Below are 14,078 nucleotides of genomic sequence, written 5' to 3'. Positions count from 1 at the left end.
CAAAATTCTAGAGCATGATCATTAAAAAGAAAAGCATTAATGGTATTGGGAAAACTGGAAAGATACACACAGAAAAAATGAAACTGGACCACCTTCTTATATCATTTACAAGAATAAACTCAAAATGGATTAAAATGTTAAATGTAATACCTCGAACCATAAAACTCCTGAAAGGAAACATAGGCAACAAACTCTGACATTACTCTTAGTTATATTTTTTTCTGATATATCTCCTCGGGCAAGGGAAACAAAAGAAAAAATAAACAAATGAGGCTACTTTAAACTGAAATTTTTGCACAGCAAAGGGAGCTATCAACCAAATGAAAAGACAACCTACTGAATGGTAGAAGATATTTGCCAAAGATACATCTGATAAAGAGTTAATATCTAAAATTTACAAAGAACTTAAATAACTCAATACAAAAAAAAAATTAAAAAATAGACAAAGGATCTGAATAGGCATTTCTTCAAAGAGGACATATAGCTGGCCTACAGACATATGAAAATCTGCTCAGTGTCACTAAAATCATCAGAGAAATGCAAAATAAAACCACAATGAGATATCACCACACATCTGTCAGAATGGCTATCTTCAATAAATTAAAAAACAAGTTTTGGTGAGGACGTGGCAAAAAAGGAACCCTTGTGCACTTTTGGTGGACTTGCAAATATGACCTCTAAGGAAAACAGTTTGGAGGTAGCAATTCTACTTCTGCGTATTTATCCAAAGAAAACTAAAACACTAATTTGAAAAGATATATGCAACTCTATGTTCATGTGCACCAAGATATGGAAGCAGCCTAAAAGCCCATCAATAGATAAATGAATAAAGAAGATGTGGCACATATATACAATGGAATATTACTCAGGCATAAAAAATGAAATCTTACCATTTGCAAAAACATGGATGGACCTAGAGGATATTATGCTAGGTAATTCATACAGAGAAAGACAAATATCATATGATTTCACTTATATGTGGAATCTAAGGAACAAAATAAATAAAACGAAAACAGACTCATAGATATAGAGAACAAACTGGTGATTGACAGATGGGAGGAGGGTTGGGGGCTGGGTGAAAAAGGTGAAGGGATTAGGAAGTACAAATTGGTAGTTTACAAAATAGTCACAGAGATGTAAAGTGCAGCATAGGGAATATAGTCAATAATATTGTAGTAACTATGTATAGTGCCAGGTGAGTACTAGACCAATCAGGGGAATCACTTTGTAAATTATATAAATGTCTAACCACTATGCTATACACATGAAATTAATATAATGTCAACTCTAATTGAAAAATAAAAATTAAAAAAATAGTTTTTAAATTTGATTTTATTGTTTTATTTTGCAATTCTTTATTGGAGAAATTGAATAATTTCTATTTGGACATTTGCATTTCTTTTGTAGTTTGTGACTTGAAATTTTGTGACTTGAAATTTTGTGACTTGAAATTTTACAAATTTGTCTTAAGAATATTTATTAGAGATTTAGAAGCACTGTCAATGTATTGAAGTATTTATTAGCTATATTTTTGAAACTTTAATTGAAATATAATTATATACACAAACACATGCACACACATACTTTGCACACTTTGTAGAGTTTTAAAGGAATTTTCTCTTATTTTGTTTCTTTTACAAGTTAAGAAAGCTTTAATTTTGTTGAGACAAATATGTCTGTTCCCTTATGATTTTTTCACTACTTTGATGCTTGAATACTTTGAGTAAAATCAGGTAATTTTTCACTTTTTAAAAAACATAAAAAGTGTCCTATGTATACATTTAACTCTTTATTCCATCTAGAACTTATTGAATGAAATAGAACTCCTAGAAGAAAATTTAAAATAATTTTATCTCATTTCTGGTTTTAGGAGGGATGTTACTAGTGTTTCACCATTAAATATGATAGTTTATTTAACTTAGTTTTCATGTCACATTAAATCAATTTACTTTTATTACTAATATGCTAAATTTTTTAAATTATTTTTAAAAAAATTTTTTTGCTTTAATTATAACTAGATATTATATTTTATTGATTTACTTTTCAATTTATCTTTAAAGTTTACCTATCAATATGATACATTATATTGTAGATTTCCTATTATTAAACCTACCTTTGTTCTGAAAGAGTAAAACTATGTTTGATTGTAGTCAGTTTTTCTTCCCTTGACTTATTCATGCATTCATATAATAAATACTCATTAAATGCCTCCTACATGCCCAGTACTCCTTTGGGGAGTAAGGGCACAGTAGTGGGCAGATAAGAATTCTGTCTCCATGGGGTTTCTAGTCTGGGAGACAATAAACATATATGCAAATAAATACGAAGAAAAGCACAACACAGTGAGTAAAATAGTGAGCGCAAGGGAGGCTGTATTTTAGATTGTCAGGGAGGGCATCTCCAATGAAGTAACCCAAGTGATGAGAGGGAGAGAACCTGGAGAAACAGTCCCAACTTCCTCATCCATCTGGAGTTTCTCAGCTCTCAAAGGCACATGGCTGATTTAATTTCCACATTTTCTCTTCTGCTCTTCACCTTCATGAGGGCCTAGGTTCTGCTATTGAATATCTGAATTCCCAGTGAGCCTTGGTAGAGAGAGCTCTCAGTGGATGTGTTCCTCACCCTGTCCGTCTGTTCCTCTCTGTGACTCCTGGCCTAGCTCTGCAAAAATCCATGCTCTGCCCATTTCTTAAAGAACATAAATTATAGAGACATGTTCTTCTTTTTCCTATGCCCATTATCCCTTTAAGTTTATTTGCTTTATTATTCATTCATTTAGTCATTTTTTTATTCATTTACTCAACACATTATTTTGTTAGTGGCCTCTTTGCTCTGGGTATGGTATTGTTGCAATCCTATTAGCTCTTCCTTAGAGGGTAAGAGGTATCTTGTGAACAGACTGGGCAGAATTCCCTTAGGGCCTTTCCAGGGCCCACTTGGGTATTTACTTTCCTCTCTGATTGGATTTCAGTGCTTTGCACATGTACAAGCTCACATTTCATGCCCAGCAGGCAAGTAACTCTTGAGTGTGGGCCTACAGGAGTGAGGATGGGCCTTTCTTACCCCAATTTGGCTTCTCAGACACTGTTTGTAGTTCATTGTATAATGTGGGCATGAGAGACCATACTGCTAATAATATGGCTTTTCCTTAGGTACCCAAACACCTCAGAATCAAAGCTAATTCTTGCCATAGCACATGTCGATATTATTGTCTTAGAATGAATGGAAATAAAAAAGAGCCATTAATGGGTCCCTACTGTGACCCTAGTTCTGGGTACCTCACACAGATGTTCCTGGGGATTGCCTTCCATTTCTTTCCTGGGCACTTTAGAAATAAGGGCGTTAAATGAATTTTAATGGAGTAAGGGGCTGACGTGTTTTCTACTTTCTTCGGGGGCATTTATGCTGTTATGTATTAAAGAGTAGGACATATGGCGTGTATTCCAAAATGTGTTTTTCCATCAATCCCTATCATCAATGCAATTAGAGAAAATTCCCCCTGGATTTTTGTCATGGTTTTATTTCTGCAAGGGCCAGCTGCAGTCTGTTGTTTGTATCTTCAAGTGTATTTTAATAAAAATTTGGAAAGAGATAGCAGGCGCAGGTGTGCTACCTCTATGTTCATGCGGATGTGTCCCTAAGTAAGGTTTTCTAACAGAATTCTGAAGATAAAGTATGCTGTCTTTATGAGAATGTATTTCCAGTGAATGGAGGTGTTCAGACATGAGCTGGGTCATCACTTGGCTGTGATGCTGAAGTAGTGATTCCAAATGTCTTGAGTCAGGAAAATAAGTAGTTTTTACCTCGCATCCCTAGTCTGATGGATACTTTAATGGCCATCTGCGCTCAATGGAAGGAGTGTCATGATCCATTAACACGGTCTCTCTTGTGCATGGAGAGTGGGGAGGGTAGAGGCACACATGCCATGTATTTGTCATCCCTGGAAAAAGAATTGAACTAGATCTGTAATGCACTTCAAACATTGAGAACTCCAAAAAGAATAGCCTCTGTGTCTCTATCAGATTCGTTTATGGGAACATTATGAGCAATATTGGCCAGAGCAATGCTTCTAGAAGAATCTAGAAGTTAAATATCATAGGAGTTCCCAAGCAGACTATTTTAGAGAAGATAAGGATATAAGTTCACATTGGTGTTATTTCTAGAATGTCAACCATCTATGGGGTCTGTTGATTTTCTTGATTCTATTTGCCTGTCATTGAATCATTGGTTGACTAATGTATATATTCATCATTTATTGAGAATTTACTTGTGCCATGCTCTGTGCTTGATCTTCTAGATAGAAGTGGATCAAAGGATGAACATGCCCTAACTTAATGGCTTCCTGAGAAATTGGATTACCTTGAGGGTTAGTGTTGAGGTTAAAATGCCTGGGCTGCATTTAGATTTTCAGGATTTAACTGCTAACAGAGCCATCAGCTTTTTTCTTTTCTTTTTTTTTCAAGCCTATAGCACCTGGTCTTCCCAGATGGTCTCCCATCCAAGTACTAACCAGGCCCGACCCTGCGTAGCTGCTGAGATCAGACGAGGTTGGGCATGTTTAGGGTGGCATGGCTGTAGAGCCATCAGCTTTTTAACCTGATTTTTGTTGGAACAAGTTCAGGAGTTGGCTGGCAGAAGAAGAGAGGCTATGCTAGAGTTTAAGCACCCTTACTTTTCACAACTTCTGAGGCATAGATAGAGTAACACCGAATTTACACTTACAATTCCTGTTGGTCTTTATGGAAAAGATGTCTGCCATGAAGTATAGCATGGTAGTTACAAGTATGTGTTTCAGCCTCTGAAATTGGCTCAGATTCCAAACCTGTTACTTACTAGTTGGTCACTTGGAGCAAGTCACTTAACCTCTGTGAGCCTCAGTTTTCTCATCTATAGAATGGAGATGGACCTACTCACACAGAGTTGAAGATTAAATAAGATAATGCATGTAAAGCATTTAACACCATAAAGATCGACTGTAGTAATCGTTCTATTTAACATGGATGTGTGTGTACGTGTGTGTGTGTGTGTGTGTGTGTGTGTGTGTGTGTGTGTGTGTGTGTGTGTATTTCTACTTTAGATCCTAAAAACCTGAAGTTCCATATAGGAGTCACTTTGGCTCTGTAGCCACTCTTTACTTTAGAGCCTTGTTGACCTGTGAGTTTGAGAATAGGAAACAATAAAGGTGATAACTATCATCCTATGACCTTCTCCTCCCCAGATACCTCACTCAAACTTATTCTAAATCTGCTGTTTATTCAAGTGTGCTGCTCACTTCCTAATGTATTAATAGTGCCCTCTGCTGCCCATAGCACGACAGCTTAACGGAAGCTCCTGGGGCAGCCAGGTAGAATGTAGGTCTGAGCATCTGGCTCTTTCGTCTCTCCCTCTTGTCCTCAGACACATTTCCTCCCAGTTCACAGCTCCATTTCTCTTCTGTATTTCCAGCTAAGCTCTGAGTCATCAATTTCAACATTTAATTCAAGTTTGTGCCTGGACCTGAACCAAGCCATAGATAGATACCCATAAATGTTTTGCAGATGAAAATATATGGTTCTTTTGCTTTTGATTGGCAAGATTGGTTCCAGGGTGGCAGAGGCCAAGTCTATTTTCTTTTGTTAAACATCGAACTCAAGTCATGCCCAGTCCTGGCTGAATAATTATCTAAATCTGAGCTGTGTCCAGTGTGGCTCACTATGTTTATCCACTGAATTCACTTTAGTCTTCTTTCACAGCCAGGGAACATTTGGGTGTAAGCAGTCATAGCTTCCATAGGATGGTGCTCTAAATCTGCTCACTTTGTCTTTGTGATGGTGCAGGGGCGTGGAGAAACTATGATAGAAGCCAGAGTAAGGGCTTCTGACAAATTTAGGCTCCATTTGAACTCCTTAGTGTAATTATAACTCCTTTAGTGTAATTATAACTCCTCTCACAGGAATAAAACGTGGAGACATTGGTGATGAAATGATCAGTACACAGAAAATTCTTGTACATCATGCCTTGTAGAGTGTAGGCTAGACACAGGGCGATATTGGAGAAACGTGAGGCAATGAATTGCCTTTTGCATTGTCGTGTATGTTCTGAGTAGTGAGGCGAAAGACTGAGATGGATTTGCCCTGCGCCAGTCACACTCTCTCTGTACTCCCATTGTGGCCAGTGTCAGAATGGCACAGCTTGAGTCTCCTGGGTAAAAAATCTAATTAACTTCTAACACATCAGAAGTGGAGATCTTGCTATCCCCAACACTACAGCTAACCATCCACATTAAAGAGAGCTGCAAAATCCACAATATCGTGTATAGATTTTTACACCCAAATGTTCCATGTGTTTCTGCATAGCTATACAATATACTTTAACACAGCAGTTATGAACAAAGGCTTTGGAATCAGACTGCTCTGGGTTTGAATTACAGCCATTCCACTCACTAGCTCTGGAGCTTTGGATAAGTTGCTTCTTGATTTTCTTATCCTCATTCAGGAATACTTATCCCCATCCAACAGTTATTGTGAGAGTTAAAGTTGGTTTTGCATGTAGACACTTTGCACAATGCCCAACAGAATTAATGTTAGCTGATATTTTACTGATGGTGTCATGATGGAAAGAAGTTGGTCCACTCATTTCAGAAAAGGAATCAAGTGATGAGCCCCAGTAAATGGCAGAACTGAGCTACTCTCTTTTCATACTGCCTCTCAAACAGGTTGTTGATCTGTAGATTTCTCGTTAGTCTTCAAGGGTTTTCACATCTTATGCCATTGCATAAGTATTAGATCTGCAGTTCCAGATAGAGATTTTATAGATCTACATAATATATACATTGCAGAGTAGTTTTAAGAACTTAACACAATGCTGTAAGCACTTACATATAAATAACTCTAGGGAACTTAAATATAGGAGAGTCAACTTCTTATCATGTCAAGTAAGGACATTCAAAGAGAAAGGCACACCACCATCTACTCTCACCACTATTTCAAAGAGAAAATTAAAATTACATAATTGTTGTGGAGTTTTCATTTCTCTTTAACTTGGGTGGTTAGCTCCAGTGCTTGGGATGCATGCTTCTGGGACTCCAGTATCCCCAGTTCTGGTGTGGTAGAAGTTAGAGTTTTCACCTAAAGCACACAGTCTGTACCATCTGGAATATCCACCCCTACCCAATATTGCTCACAAATGGTTATAAGAGAGTGTGGCTAGAACACCAAAACAGGTCAGCTTCTATATGGAGTAAATTTAGTTCTATGACAAAACTTAAAATGTCCATTTGTCCAGAACAAGTAAAAATTTGGTCTCCGACCAGCATTTGGGAATTGTTAGCACAGAGGGCAGGAAGACTTTACCTTTTATAATAAATTGGGGTTGCTCAGTGGCCTCCTTCAAGAGGGTAGAACAGGAGGATGAAGAGAAACTATCAGTGCTGCTCTTTTAAAGGTCACCTCAGGCAAACATGTTTTCCAAAATGGGTCAAGGATCAGGGAACATGAGGGGTTGGATATAAATGCATGGATTTGAGCCAAGCAATTCAAAGTGATTGGAAGAGATTACTGAGGCTTATGTGTCCTTCACTGTGGTGAATAACCAAGTGGTGTACTGTCGCTAGAGACCAGCACCAATTAGTCATCCCACTCCTTGAGGATGTCTCAGACTTGCCAAGGTCTGGCCTCAAGTAGAGGACACAAAAACTTATGGAAAAATGTTACTTCTGGGAGAGAAAGGAGGTGAAGAGTTCACCTGTATTTATTTCTTAATAAGAGAAAGAGGTCCTCCTCTTAAGAAGGCACATGCCCATTATTGTGGCAACAGCTGGTTAGAGAGATGGGAGGCAAACTGCTAGCCTAAAGGGATAACCCTTATAGCATGATAATCATTTCACATGGAGATCTAGAAGAAGTAAAACTAGGCCCTTGAGCCACTGTTTAATTGTTTCATGACTATTACAAAATTATTATAGATTTGGAGCTAGAGAGCCATGTTTTGGATCCTGGTCATACCACTTCCAAGCTGCGTGGGCTGGGACAGATGACTTACTCTCACTGACCTATCTCCATCTTCTTTGTCTGTCAGCGCCCTGTTCAGTACTGTAGCCACCAGCCACATGTTGGTATTGAGCACCTGAAATGTGGCTGGTGTGACCTGAGATATACGACAAGTTGAAAGTCCCTACCAGATGACAAACAGAATTAAAAAAAGAATGTAAACTATTTCATTAATGATTTTTATATTGAATATATATTGACGTGTTGAAATGATAATATTTTGGATATATTGAGTTAGATAAAATTTATTGTTAGAGTTAATTTCACCTCGTTTTTAAAACCTTTTTTTTCAATGTGAACATAGAAAATTTAGTTACCTCTGTGGCTTGCATTTAAAATTCTAGTTGTCTGTTCTATTGTGCAGCTTTAGTTTATAGAATTAGGAGTAGTAAAAGAAGATGAAGAGGAAAAGCAACTACACGGAGAGCCCTACTATGTGCCAGATACTATACCCTGACCTCAAATCTCTCAGCAGCCCAACATAGTAGTTACTATATTTATTTTACCTTTTTATAGAAGAGATTTGTTCAGGGACCAGCAGTTAATAAGTACCAGGCGGTGATTCAGACCCAGATATTTGGACTTAGCAGCCCAGTGTCTTATTACTAATTATTGTCTTTGTTGTAATTGGGGTGCTCAGTAATATCTGTCTTGCAGACAGTTGTTTTAAGGGTTAAATGCAATGTTTTGGGAAACCCTTAGCTTAGGGGCCTGACACTTAGTAAGAGCTCCAGAATGATAGCTGTTATTATTGTTAAAATAACAAGAAAAAGGAGAAAGAGAAGGAGGAAGAGTGGGAGGAGGGAGGACAGAAGAGGAGGAAGAGGAGGAAGGGAGGGAAAGGAGGAGGGGAGGAGATCATGTTGTCATCATCACCACCACCACTAGGTGTCTAGTGCTATCTTGGGCACTTTACGTACATTATGTAATTTAACACCACAACAAGGCTGGTCAATGTTCACTCACCATTTTAACTTCATATTTTGGCTGGTGTGGGTGTAGCAAAGCCTACCTGACACTTGAGTGTTCTATTGCACTTCACGGACCTTCCTGTGGTCTGTTGGGTGGGTAGGAAGCTTGAGATGGCAAAACAGGGTGCTGGCAGGGACGGGCAGTGAATGGAGATGAGGGGTGGACAAGCTTTGGGTTTTATAAGAGAAGAGTGGATGCTCTATTTTTAGCATCTGATTCACTCAGGAAATTTTAGAGCACTGTTCCAAGTGTTCAGAAACTGTGAATACTAAGCAAGGTCTTGACCAGTTGTCGAAGATGTCAGTGCGGGCTGGGGAAGGAAACAGAAAGATGATGGAAACTTACTGATAAGGATCGTAACTTTAAACTTGTCAAATGCCAATAGGAATGGAAGAGCAGAATTTTCCTTTAAAGGAATTCTAGAAACTTATTTCATGCAATTGGCCTGGCCCCAAAAAGAAGAGGAAAAAAGAGTATACTTTAATTGGACTAAATAAAGAATCAAGCTTATAAGGCACTTGCTCTAAGACAAAAGCTTCGAAATGAGAAAGATGTGAAGTTAGTGTGTGTTTACCTTGAAAACTTCTAGTAACAGAACTTATACTCAACCCTAGCCCTGGTCAAGGAACACAGAGCACAAAGTTGGTAGGTAAGCCATTCCTGCTGCTCTCTGCTGCCTTTTGTCAACTCAAAAGTACAGAGCCTCTCACTCATGAAAGACCAAGATAGAATTGCCGGACCCTCCAAAAACAGGGAGCAGATGGCATTTGCTGTCATATTCCATGCGAGGTCCAGTTCTATCTGGATGTTTGCTATATATTACCTCCTTGAACCTTCACTCTAACCCTCTGAAGTATTTATTTTTTATCCCTCATTTAACAGGTGAGATAAAATTATTCCGCCAGGCCATTTAATCACAAGTTGGCAGAACCAGAATTGTAAACTAGGTGGATCTGACTCCCAAAGCCTTTGCTGACTCTATCATGTCATGTGGCTTTTTCTTTCAATCCCATGGTCATGACCAGAGATTTCTCTACTTACAGTAATCACATGAAAGAGGTCTTGCTGTTGTGAACTGTCAGAGTACAGGGCTGGTTCACTTTGACCTGCAACGGGGGTAACCCTGGAGAGTCAGGGTGGAAGTGGGGAGCAGAGAATTGCTCTTTTGTTAAATGCAACTTGTACTTGTTTGGAAGCCAAAAAAAAAAAAAAACAGTTCTAAAAAATAATCACCGGTTGCTCAATAAAATGAAATTAGTTGTTAATAAAATTCATACTACTTAGATATGATTTCATACATATAGCATACACATACATGTGTGTGAATAGATACTTGTTTGAGTTATTGAATTGTTTCAGTGTTTCAGTGTGATATTTTTATAAAACCTAATTGTTCCTTTCCAGCGTCTAAAAAAATCCAGTATTTGCCACTTGCCTTTTAAAAAATAAAATAATTGACATGATTATTTAAATTATTCGAGTAGCAAGCACATGCATGCTAATCTTCAAAAATCAAAATAACACCCCAAATTTGAAAACCCCATTTACCTGTTTCACGCTGCCTCCAAGCTGCTCCCCTTTCCAGTGATGTCTACCATAATTAGCTCAGTGTAAATCCTTGCAGCCCTTTTCCCTAGCATTTTCATGTATAGGAACATATAGAAATATGTGATTTGTTTCTTGTATCATAAATAGGTTTCTATGCTATGAATTATTCTGAAACTTCTACTTTTATGTAATGTGCCTTTTTTTCTTGGTGGCTATATCCTACCCCAGTCTACAGAGATACCAGAATTTATTTAACCATCCTCTACTGATAGACGTTTAGGTATTTTCTTGTTTTTCACTATTATGAGGGCAATTCTTTATTCTTTCATTCTAGAGAATGCTTGATGTTTTACAGTCAACATACAGCTAAGTAAATATTTAGGATTTTATGTTGAAATTTTGCTGTCAAGTTTACAACATTTTTTATGCAATTCACCTCTTGAATTATATAATATGTATTATTACTTTCTAAGTTTCACTTTACAAGGCCACAACTATAAAAGTTGATTGTCTTTTCTAAATAATACATTTTAGTTTCCATAGCTAAGAGTCAATAAACAGTAGCTATCAGTAAAGAGTAGCTATGACCCTGCCTTGTATATTTGAACAATGGTTAGGGATGTATAAACTGGAGAAAATAGAAAAGGGGTATGTTGGAGATTAAAGGATTCTAATCCTCCCTCCTCTCTCCCTGTAGACCCTTATCCAGTTGAAAATAGGCACGGAGAACCAGGTCATTATCAAGCGAAACCTCAGTTATATTAATGAGCAAGTCTAGGGCCAAACTCTTTAAACTCAGGGTCTTTGATTAGCTGTGCTAGAAAATAAAACTAGGACCTAAGGTCAAAATGAATGTTTTCGCAGATAATTCCTAAATCTAGACTTTGGACCTATCTAAGTGAAGCTGGATTTTCAATAACCATTCCTAGCAAGTTCCCAACAGAGGGTTGCCAGCTGCCCAGTGACCCATCACGTGTAGGGGAATAGATAAGCTGCTTGCTCATCTATCCTTGGCAAGTTGCCCCAAAGATATCAAATCTTCCCTAGTCTCCACAGAAAAATTAGTCTGTTACCCTCCCATAGGAATGAGTGCATGAGGAGATCCAAAGTGGGGGCAAAGGAGGGGAGGACAGAAGAACTTCAGTTTTACTCTCTCCTGGAGAATGGAATAGAAGTGTCCTCATGAAAACAAGTACACATGGCAATTGGGTCTCCCCTCACGTAGCACATAATCTGGCCTATTAGGTAACTTCCTTTAAAATGATAGATTTTCCAAAAAATAATTATATTAATTTTTGTTTGCTGTCATAGAAAATTTTGGGGAGGGGTTGAATCATGGCTCCCCAAAATAAAGAACCATATCTTAATATCTATTCTTTGTGAATGTTATTTGGAAAAAGGTCTTCATAGATATACTTAAGTTAAAGATCCTGAGGTGAGATTATCCTGGATTAGCCATATGAATTCTAAATTCAAAGACAAGTGTCCTTGTGAGACAGGAGACACAGAGGAGAAAGCCATGTGAAGTTGGAGGCAGAGATTAAAGGGATGCCGCCACAAGCTAAGGAACATCTGGAGCCATCAAAAGCTAGAAGAAGTGAGGACGGATCCTCCCATAGAGCTTTCAGAGAGAGTATGGCCCTGTTGACACCTCGATTTCAGACTTCTGACCTCCAGAACTGGGAAAGAATAAATTAATGTCATTTGTTGCAGAAACCCTAGGAAATGAATACATTTACCATAAGAATGAAATAAAGAAGTGGTGTTCTAGTGCAAGGTAAAAATAGGAGAATATGTAGATAAGGCTGGTTGCCTTTGCTCTAAACTCAGCTGTTTTCTATTACTATTTAGAGCAGTAGTTCTTTTTCCCCTCTTCATGACCAATTTATAATTTTCTTTTACCTAGAGCTCATTCATGGCTGCCACTGCTGATGGTTTGTTTCTGCTTGCGCCAGGAGGCAGGCAGGCCCTCTTGTGAGCAGTGCTTATCACAGCTCTCTTCTGCTTACCAGCTCTTCTCAGGGGATCTGACTTTTCTGCATCATCGTTTTGGTTTCCCATTAGTCTAACTTGCAGGCCCAGCTCTTCATATGTACTGGTCAAAGCAAAGTGAAAAGAAGATGACAGAGGTACTCTACTTCTGCAGGTAGACTGAGTCCCCCAACACAAGCTCCTTTTATTCAGGAGAAACTTGCTTGGGAAACTTTTATCACTGTCAACTAACTTGATTCTCAGTTCACCCACATTGACCCTTCAGTCCTTCTTTCAAATAGCTGTACTAAGAGTAAGCTTCTTCAACATCTTTATCTTTTTTGGTCTTTTGTTACCAGTTGGTGCTTTTATTTATTTATTTATTTAATTTTATTTTTTATTTTTTAGATGAGGCAACCTTTGGTTGACCTCACAGATTGCAAGGACCTTGTCAGCTTACAATCCCTTATTTTTATGCCTACAGCACCTGGTCTTCCTAGGTGGTCTCCCTTCCAAGTACTAACCAGGCCCAACCACACTTAGCTTCTGAGATCATATGGGATCTGGCTTATTCAGGGTGGTATGGCCGTAGACCAGTTGGTGCTTTTAAAAAAGGATCAAGTCATTCACCTTCTTGGTGGGAGATTCATCGATCAACAAATTGAACAAAGCAGAACAGTTTGGGAAGTGTTGTTCATTCAATGTTCAGTACATTAAACTTGCACCAGGCCATTGGTGATTCTTACTCCACTGGGGAAGATAACAGGCAGAGAATCCTTTAGGGTAGATGTTCCTAACCAGCAAGTATTTCTTCAGTGAGGATTCTCAAAGTGGTTGGCAGTGCCAGCTTCAGGGGTGTACTACTGGTATAATCACATGGTGCTTAGTTTAGGGCTCTGCTGGTGCTGTCTTGAAATTCTTAAGAATTTCTGAATAGGGGCCCTACATTTTCATTTTGCACAGGGCCTTATAAATTATGTAGATGGTGCTTGTGGCTAGCCTAGGCCTGGGGAAGCTGGTCCCTCCTACAGCAAACTGTCTCCTTCATTGTCTGGTATACTTTGGGTCCATTGTTTGTTTACATTCCTTTTTCCAATATGCTGTGGTCTGAAAGACTTCAGGAAACAATGCTAGAAGTGAAACATATAAACCTGAGAAGTGGTTCTCACTGCAGTGATTTTTGCTTACCTCTCTACCCTTAGAGATACTTGGCAATGTCTGGAGAGATTTTTGGTTATTACAACGGGGGGATGCTATTGGCATCTGGTGGGTTGAGGTGAGAGATACTTCTAAACATCCTATAATGCCCAGGATAACCCCCATCACAAAAAATTATTTGGCCCCAAATGTCAATAGTGCCGAGGTTAGGAAACCCTGGTTATCTTTTCACCAGTGGCCTCAGGAGCACTGAAGAGCTTGTTGGAAATGCAGAATCTCAGGCTATACCCAGACCTAGTTGAGTCATAATTGGTTTTTTAATGAAATTCTCAGGTGACATGCAACATCAAAATTTGAGAAGCACTAGGCTAGAGCAAAATTTACCTGGTTTATGCATGCTTA

The 14,078-nt window shown here is 38.4% G+C and overlaps 2 pseudogenes; both read right to left on the bottom strand.

Annotated features, from left to right (window-relative positions):
- Positions 1 to 4,461: 4,461 nt before the first annotated feature.
- LOC111737688 lies at positions 4,462 to 4,580 on the bottom strand (annotated as a pseudogene).
- An 8,413-nt stretch (positions 4,581 to 12,993) lies between these two features.
- Positions 12,994 to 13,112, bottom strand: LOC111737651 (annotated as a pseudogene).
- Between the last annotated feature and the right edge of the window lie 966 nt (positions 13,113 to 14,078).

This window comes from Pteropus vampyrus, unplaced genomic scaffold, assembly GCF_000151845.1.
Source record: "Pteropus vampyrus isolate Shadow unplaced genomic scaffold, Pvam_2.0 Scaffold29, whole genome shotgun sequence".
NCBI classification, from domain to species: domain Eukaryota; kingdom Metazoa; phylum Chordata; class Mammalia; order Chiroptera; family Pteropodidae; genus Pteropus; species Pteropus vampyrus.
The sequence above is the reverse complement of the archived record's forward strand: the minus strand, read 5'-3'. Positions and strand labels throughout refer to the sequence as shown.